Genomic DNA, 6,333 nt, shown 5'->3' on the forward strand with positions numbered 1-6,333 from the left:
GCTTCCCAACCTAGAGGGAAAAGATCACAGCGCTAAAGCCAAAGGCAACCCTGTGACGCTTTGCGTGTGTCCCTCTCTCTCCCTGTAACCCTGGGTGTGTCCCCCTCTCCCTGTGACCCTGTGTATGTGCGTATGTGTCTCTCTCCGAGACCTTTTCTATGTGTGTCCCTCTCACTCCCTGCGACCATGTGTGTGTCCATCTCTCTCCCTGTGACTTTTTCTGTGCATGTCTCTCTCTTCCAGTGACACTGTGTGTGCGTGTCCCTCTCTCTCTGTGACGCTTTCCGTGCGAGTCCCTCTCTCTCTGACCCTGTGTGTGCGTCTCCCTCTCTCCCTGTAATTGTAACCTTTTGTGTACATGTCCTTCTTGCTCCCTGTGACGGTGGGTGTGCGTGTCCATCTGTCTCCCTCTCTCTCCCTGTAACTCTGTGTGTGTGTGTCTGTGTGGCCCTCTCGCTCCCTGTGACCCTGGGTGTGGGTGTCCCTCTCTTCCTGTGATCCTGTGTATGCATGTGTCCCTCTCACTTTGTGTACCCCGCTCTGTCTCCCTTTGTGTGCACGCATCCCTCTCTCTCTGTAACTGTGCTCTCGTGTTCCTCTCGCTCCACGTAAACCTTCATGTTCGCGTCTCGCTGCGTTTTTGGTGTATAAACAATGTTAGTGCATGAAGACCCAGGCCCGACAGGCCCAACTTTGCTCTGGTACCCATCAGACTGGCTGGCTGTTTCCATCAGACAGGTTCGGGCGTTTCCTTTCCTTGCCCGCCGTCTGTTACAGCATCTCCTACCGCCTGCAGGCTAAGCAGAGCCAGGACACACTGGCGCTTGCATGTGGACACTCCAGTACCGCACGGCAATGCTCGATGCTTTCACGTGTGGTGGGCGCTACCCTCACCCTTGACTAGCAACATGGCTACAGGCCAGATCCTCCCACAGCTGGCATAAGCCAGTTTCACTCCACGCCTTTAATGGGGGCAGGCTGGTTTGCACCAGCCGAGGATCTGGGCCATATGTCTCAGCCCTCTGCTGGCCCTACAGGTCGCCCTGGGCTAAGGGACGGGCAGCGGGAGGTGAATGGGAATGGATGGAGGCCAGAGCATTGGTAGGAATCTGCCTGGTGGTGGCACACAGCGTCTTCCAAACCCCCTGCGTGAGCCGTGCCGGGGACGTCTGCACCTCCTCCAGCAGGCGACGCTGCTCCACGCCGGAGCCGCTCTGGCTGGAGCCGGCTGGGGGAATCCAGGCAGTCCTCTCGCCAGGGCTGATTGAAACCGCCGTGGCCACAGCGCCGAACGGCTCCCTGCGCGTCGGCCACTTTTGCTCATGGAGGCTCTGGCAGGGCCACGACCTGCTGATTAGACCCAAACCCCTCCCCACCTCTCCAGGGGGGCTTTTGGAAGGGCCCCTATTCCCAGGGCTGGGGGGTGCATTTAGGGTTTGTTTGCACCCAGGGCATTGCCAGGGCTGTTAACTGAATGAGAAATGGAGCAACAGGCTCTCTCCCCCTCCTGGCCCTGGGGACCAGCAGCAGAGATACAGAGGGCCCTGGCCAGCCACCACCAAGCCTGGGTTGCTGCCCTCCTAGGGCGGCCCCAGGACTAAATACACATCAGGGGGTAGCTCGCCCAGCACAGCCTCACCTGACTCTTCAGGCGGGGGTTTGCTTCTGAATTCTCCACCCAGCCGCCCTCTGCTGTGGGCTCCTCCTCCTGCTGCAGGGGGGAGACAGTGCAGCCGGCTGCCCAGCTGTTACACTCCCGCTGGGCCGGAGGCGCCTGTCTCATGGCAGTCTGGGAGCCCCTCCAGGAGACGAGCCCGGGGAGTGCCACGGCCAGCTCCCACCTGACGAACTCACCCCTTCGCTCCGCTCTGGAGTCTCCGCTCTGCACAGTGGGGACTGCTGCTTCCCTTGCGTCTGTACAGCGCCCAGTGCAGGCCCCAGGCCGCGAGCGAGGGTCCTGCAGCGGGAGCCACAGGGCTGTGCTCACTGAACCATCTCGCTCGGACACCGGGGCAGCCCAGGGGCGCCTGACACGTCAGGAGACGGACTATAAATATGGGGTCAGCTTTTCTAACAAGCCTTATGATTTGGGGGGGGGGGCAATCTCATTGGAGGTTTCAGGGGGCGGGGGGACGACTCATGATTTTAGATGTTTCCGGGTTGGCAGCATGTGTTGGATCATATTAAAGAAGTTCTGTATTAAAATCACAAATGAGTTTGATTCCCCAGAGTTTCAATTCCAGGGTATTACTAATTAAGAGGTCTCTTGGTTTTTGGTGCTGTTTCTCTCCCTCTATGTGTGAAACTTGCAAGCTGCTAATTGTGTTAGTACTTTCTAAGACAGAGTCTGTTCTCAAAGCAATTCGCAGAGAGAGAGACTCAAAGCAATACTCTGTAACAACAGAAACAGCACCCAGAGACTCCCCACCCTTTTGTTGTATTAACAATTGTGATTAAAATAGAGATAGAGGATGTATGTGGATGGATGCTTGGTGTAGATGATAACTGAATGATCAGGGAGGTGCCAGCCTAAGAATCCAGTGTCCATCGGCTGAAGAAGGCGTCAAGTGGAAATAACCAGAGGACCCCCCCAGAGGGCAGACTGGAATCCACCCAACAGCCTCAAGAATGGGAGAACCAAAGAACAAGATAACATCTTGGAGCCGTCAGGAATGTGCTATCTGCTGATTGATTCAGCAACAGCATGATGAAGCAATTCCCATAGACTGCCATAGGAAGAAATTCCTATAAAAATAGACTCTAAAAAGTGAGAACTTTGGGGTCTGATTCTGCAAACCAACTTCCAGGAGCATCAGATGAGCATCTGACAAGGCCCTGCTCCCTCCTCATGTCCAGGCCACCTGGCCAGTGGCTTGGCATGAGCAACTCTAAGGCTGGTAACTATGATAACAACCTTGCAGAACCTGTGTGTGTGTGTGTTTGTATGAATGAATGTGTGAATAAATATGAGATTGAATGGAATGTTATAGCTATAACTAACTGCTTACTATGATTCTTTCTGTATTCACAATAAATGTGGTATTTTGCCTTTTTCCCTTTAATAAGATCCTGCTGGTTTTTATTTTACTGGTACAACACATGGTCAGTGCCCAAACACTGTTCAGCTAGCAAAGTGGGGAGGGGACGTCCCCGCCTGCCCCAGAGCACACTCCCCACTCCAGTCCAGTCCCCTGCACTCATGGCAGGACTCTGTTAATAACAGACCATCCCTGAGAGGTGTTTGCCTAACCTGCTCTTATCAATTTCTAATGAGGGAGGTTCTACCACCTCCCTGGGCAATTTACTCCAGTGCGTAACCCCCCTGGCGGTTAGGGAGCATTGAAGGCATATCGAGCAGCAACGGACCAAGATCATTCATGCTGCCCGAGCCCGCCAAGCGCGGGAGCACAGGACTGGCTCACGGCGCGATCCCACACCTCGTACCAGATACTCCACGGGACAGGAACTCTCCCAGGGCATCGGTCCCCCGCGCAGGCCGTCAGCCCAGCCAAGCAATGAGTGCATTTGTCAGGCAGCTGAACGAGATTTCACACCCCGCTGTTGCCTCAAGGTAAAAACTATGATAAAAATACCTCCGTGCTCAGCCAAACCCCTGGCAGCCTGGGCCTGCAGGAGCTTCTCCTCCGTGTGTCTCAAGGAGAGCGAGCAATGCTGCCCCCCCCCGGCACGATGCGCCATTAGCCACCACCCCGCTCCCTTGAGGGATAGTTAGGTGGGAGACGGCCTGACCTACAGCGTGGCCTCATGGACAGCGTACTGGCCCAGGGACTCTGGCAACCTGGGATCTGCTCCCAGCTGGCCCACGGGGTGACCGAGGACAAGTCATGTGGCCTCAGTTTCCCCAGCTGCACAGCACAGATGGTGACACTGCCCTCCTGTGTAAAGCGTTTGGAGAGCGACTGAAGAACAGAGCTAGTCGTAGGATAGTACTTGGCCTCAGGCGGGGGAGAGGGGGTTTGCAGAGCACCACTGTGACCGCAGTACCTGCCTTTTCACGGGGAGACGAGCTGCACCCCGGGCCCCGCGGCAGTGCGTGTGCACAAGGCCTTGCCAGGCTAGTTATACAGAGCTCGGGAACAGGCCCTGCAGCGCAGCCGGGGAGGCAGCTCCCAGCACCGAGCGACACTGCCGCAGGCAACGAGGTGGAAATCGAGAGCACCCCAGGGAGGGAGAAGGAAGCCCCCTTTGCTAAGTGTCCCCTCTGATACGCTGGAGCTGGGGAGGGGCAACGCTGCAGGGGACAGCGAGGCCACAAGCTGGAGGAGACGCACCTGAGCTAGGGCCCCACAGCCGTGTGAACAGGGGGAAGGGCGGGCGCCTTGGGTACATTGCTACGGTCTCAGCAGGATTGTACTCAGAGCACCCAGCCCCTCCCGCTGCTCTCACCGGGGCAGATAAGCTCTGCCTCCAGCATAGGGGTTTCCACACTGTGGGCCACAGAACAGCTCCTAGCTATCCCCTCCCTGCACCCTGAGCTACCCCCGGCCTGCACACAGCCCCTAGCTACTCCCTCCCTGCGCCCTGAGCTACCCCCGGCCTGCACACAGCCCCTAGCTACTCCCTCCCTGCACCCTGAGCTACGCCCGGCCTGCACACAGCCCCTAGCTACTCCCTTCCTGCACCCTGAGCTACGCCCGGCCTGCACACAGCCCCTAGCTACTCCCTTCCTGCACCCTGAGCTACGCCCGGCCTGCACACAGCCCCTAGCTACTCCCTTCCTGCACCCTGAGCTACGCCCGGCCTGCACACAGCCCCTAGCTACTCCCTTCCTGCACCCTGAGCTACGCCCGGCCTGCACACAGCCCCTAGCTACTCCCTTCCTGCGCCCTGAGCTACGCCCGGCCTGCACACAGCCCCTAGCTACTCCCTTCCTGCGCCCTGAGCTACGCCCGGCCTGCACTCATCCCCTAGCTACTCCCTTCCTGCGCCCTGAGCTACCCCCGGCCTGCACACAGCCCCTAGCTACTCCCTTCCTGCGCCCTGAGCTACCCCCGGCCTGCACACAGCCCCTAGCTACTCCCTTCCTGCACCCTGAGCTACCCCCGGCCTGCACACAGCCCCTAGCTACTCCCTTCCTGCACCCTGAGCTACCCCCGGCCTGCACACAGCCCCTAGCTACTCCCTTCCTGCACCCTGAGCTACCCCCGGCCTGCACACAGCCCCTAGCTACTCCCTTCCTGCACCCTGAGCTATGCCCGGCCTGCACACAGCCCCTAGCTACTCCCTTCCTGCACCCTGAGCTACCCCCGGCCTGCACACAGCCCCTAGCTACTCCCTTCCTGCACCCTGAGCTACCCCCGGCCTGCACACAGCCCCTAGCTACTCCCTCCCTGCACCGTAAGCTGGCTGAAAGGCTGAAAATTGAAGATGAAAGTTGAGTCTTGCTAACATATGTCCCCAGCTAGAAAAAAAGTGCAAGGAGAAGCAGGCACACCTGTGCCATTAGGAAGACTCCTGGTCTGTACGTTATCTGATGAGGTTCAATAAGGATAAGTGCAGGGTCCTGCACTTAGGACGGAAGAACCCAATGCACAGCTACAGACTAGGGACCGAATGGCTAGGCAGCAGTTCTGCAGAGAAGGACTTAGAGGTGACAGTGGACGAGAAGCTGGATATGAGTCAACAGTGTGCCCTTGTTGCCAAGAAGGCCAATGGCATTTTGGGATGTATAAATAGGGGCATAGCCAGCAGATCAAGGGACGTGATCGTTCCCCTCTATTCGACATTGGTGAGGCCTCATCTGGAGTACTGTGTCCAGTTTTGGGACCACACTACAAGAAGGATGTGGATAAATTGGGGAGAATCCAGCAAAGGGCAACAAAAATGATTAGGGGTCTGGAACACATGACTTATGAGGAGAGGCTGAGGGAACTGGGATTGTTTAGTCTGCAGAAGAGAAGAATGAGGGGGGATTTGATAGCTGCTTTCAACTACCTGAAAGGGGGTGCCGAAGAGGATGGCTCTAGACTGTTCTCAATGGTAGCAGATGACAGAACGAGGAGTAATGGTCTCAAGTTGCAGTGGGGGAGGTTTAGGTTGGATATTAGGAAAAACTTTTTCACTAAGAGGGTGGCGAAGCACTGGAATGCATTACCTAGGGAGGTGGTAGAATCTCCTTCCTTAGAAGTTTTTAAGGTCAGGCTTGACAAAGCCCTGGCTGGGATGATTTAATTGGGGATTGGTCCTGCTTTGAGCAGGGGGTAGGACTAGATGACCTCCTGAGGTCCCTTCCAACCTTGATATTCTATGATTTTATATTTTTATTTACAATATTTGACCTAATTAGTAGAGAGCTGAGCTGGGTCTTTACTT

Source organism: Lepidochelys olivacea (genome assembly GCF_965140295.1).
Source record: "Lepidochelys olivacea isolate rLepOli2 genome assembly, chromosome: 11".
Lineage (NCBI taxonomy): Eukaryota > Metazoa > Chordata > Testudines > Cheloniidae > Lepidochelys > Lepidochelys olivacea.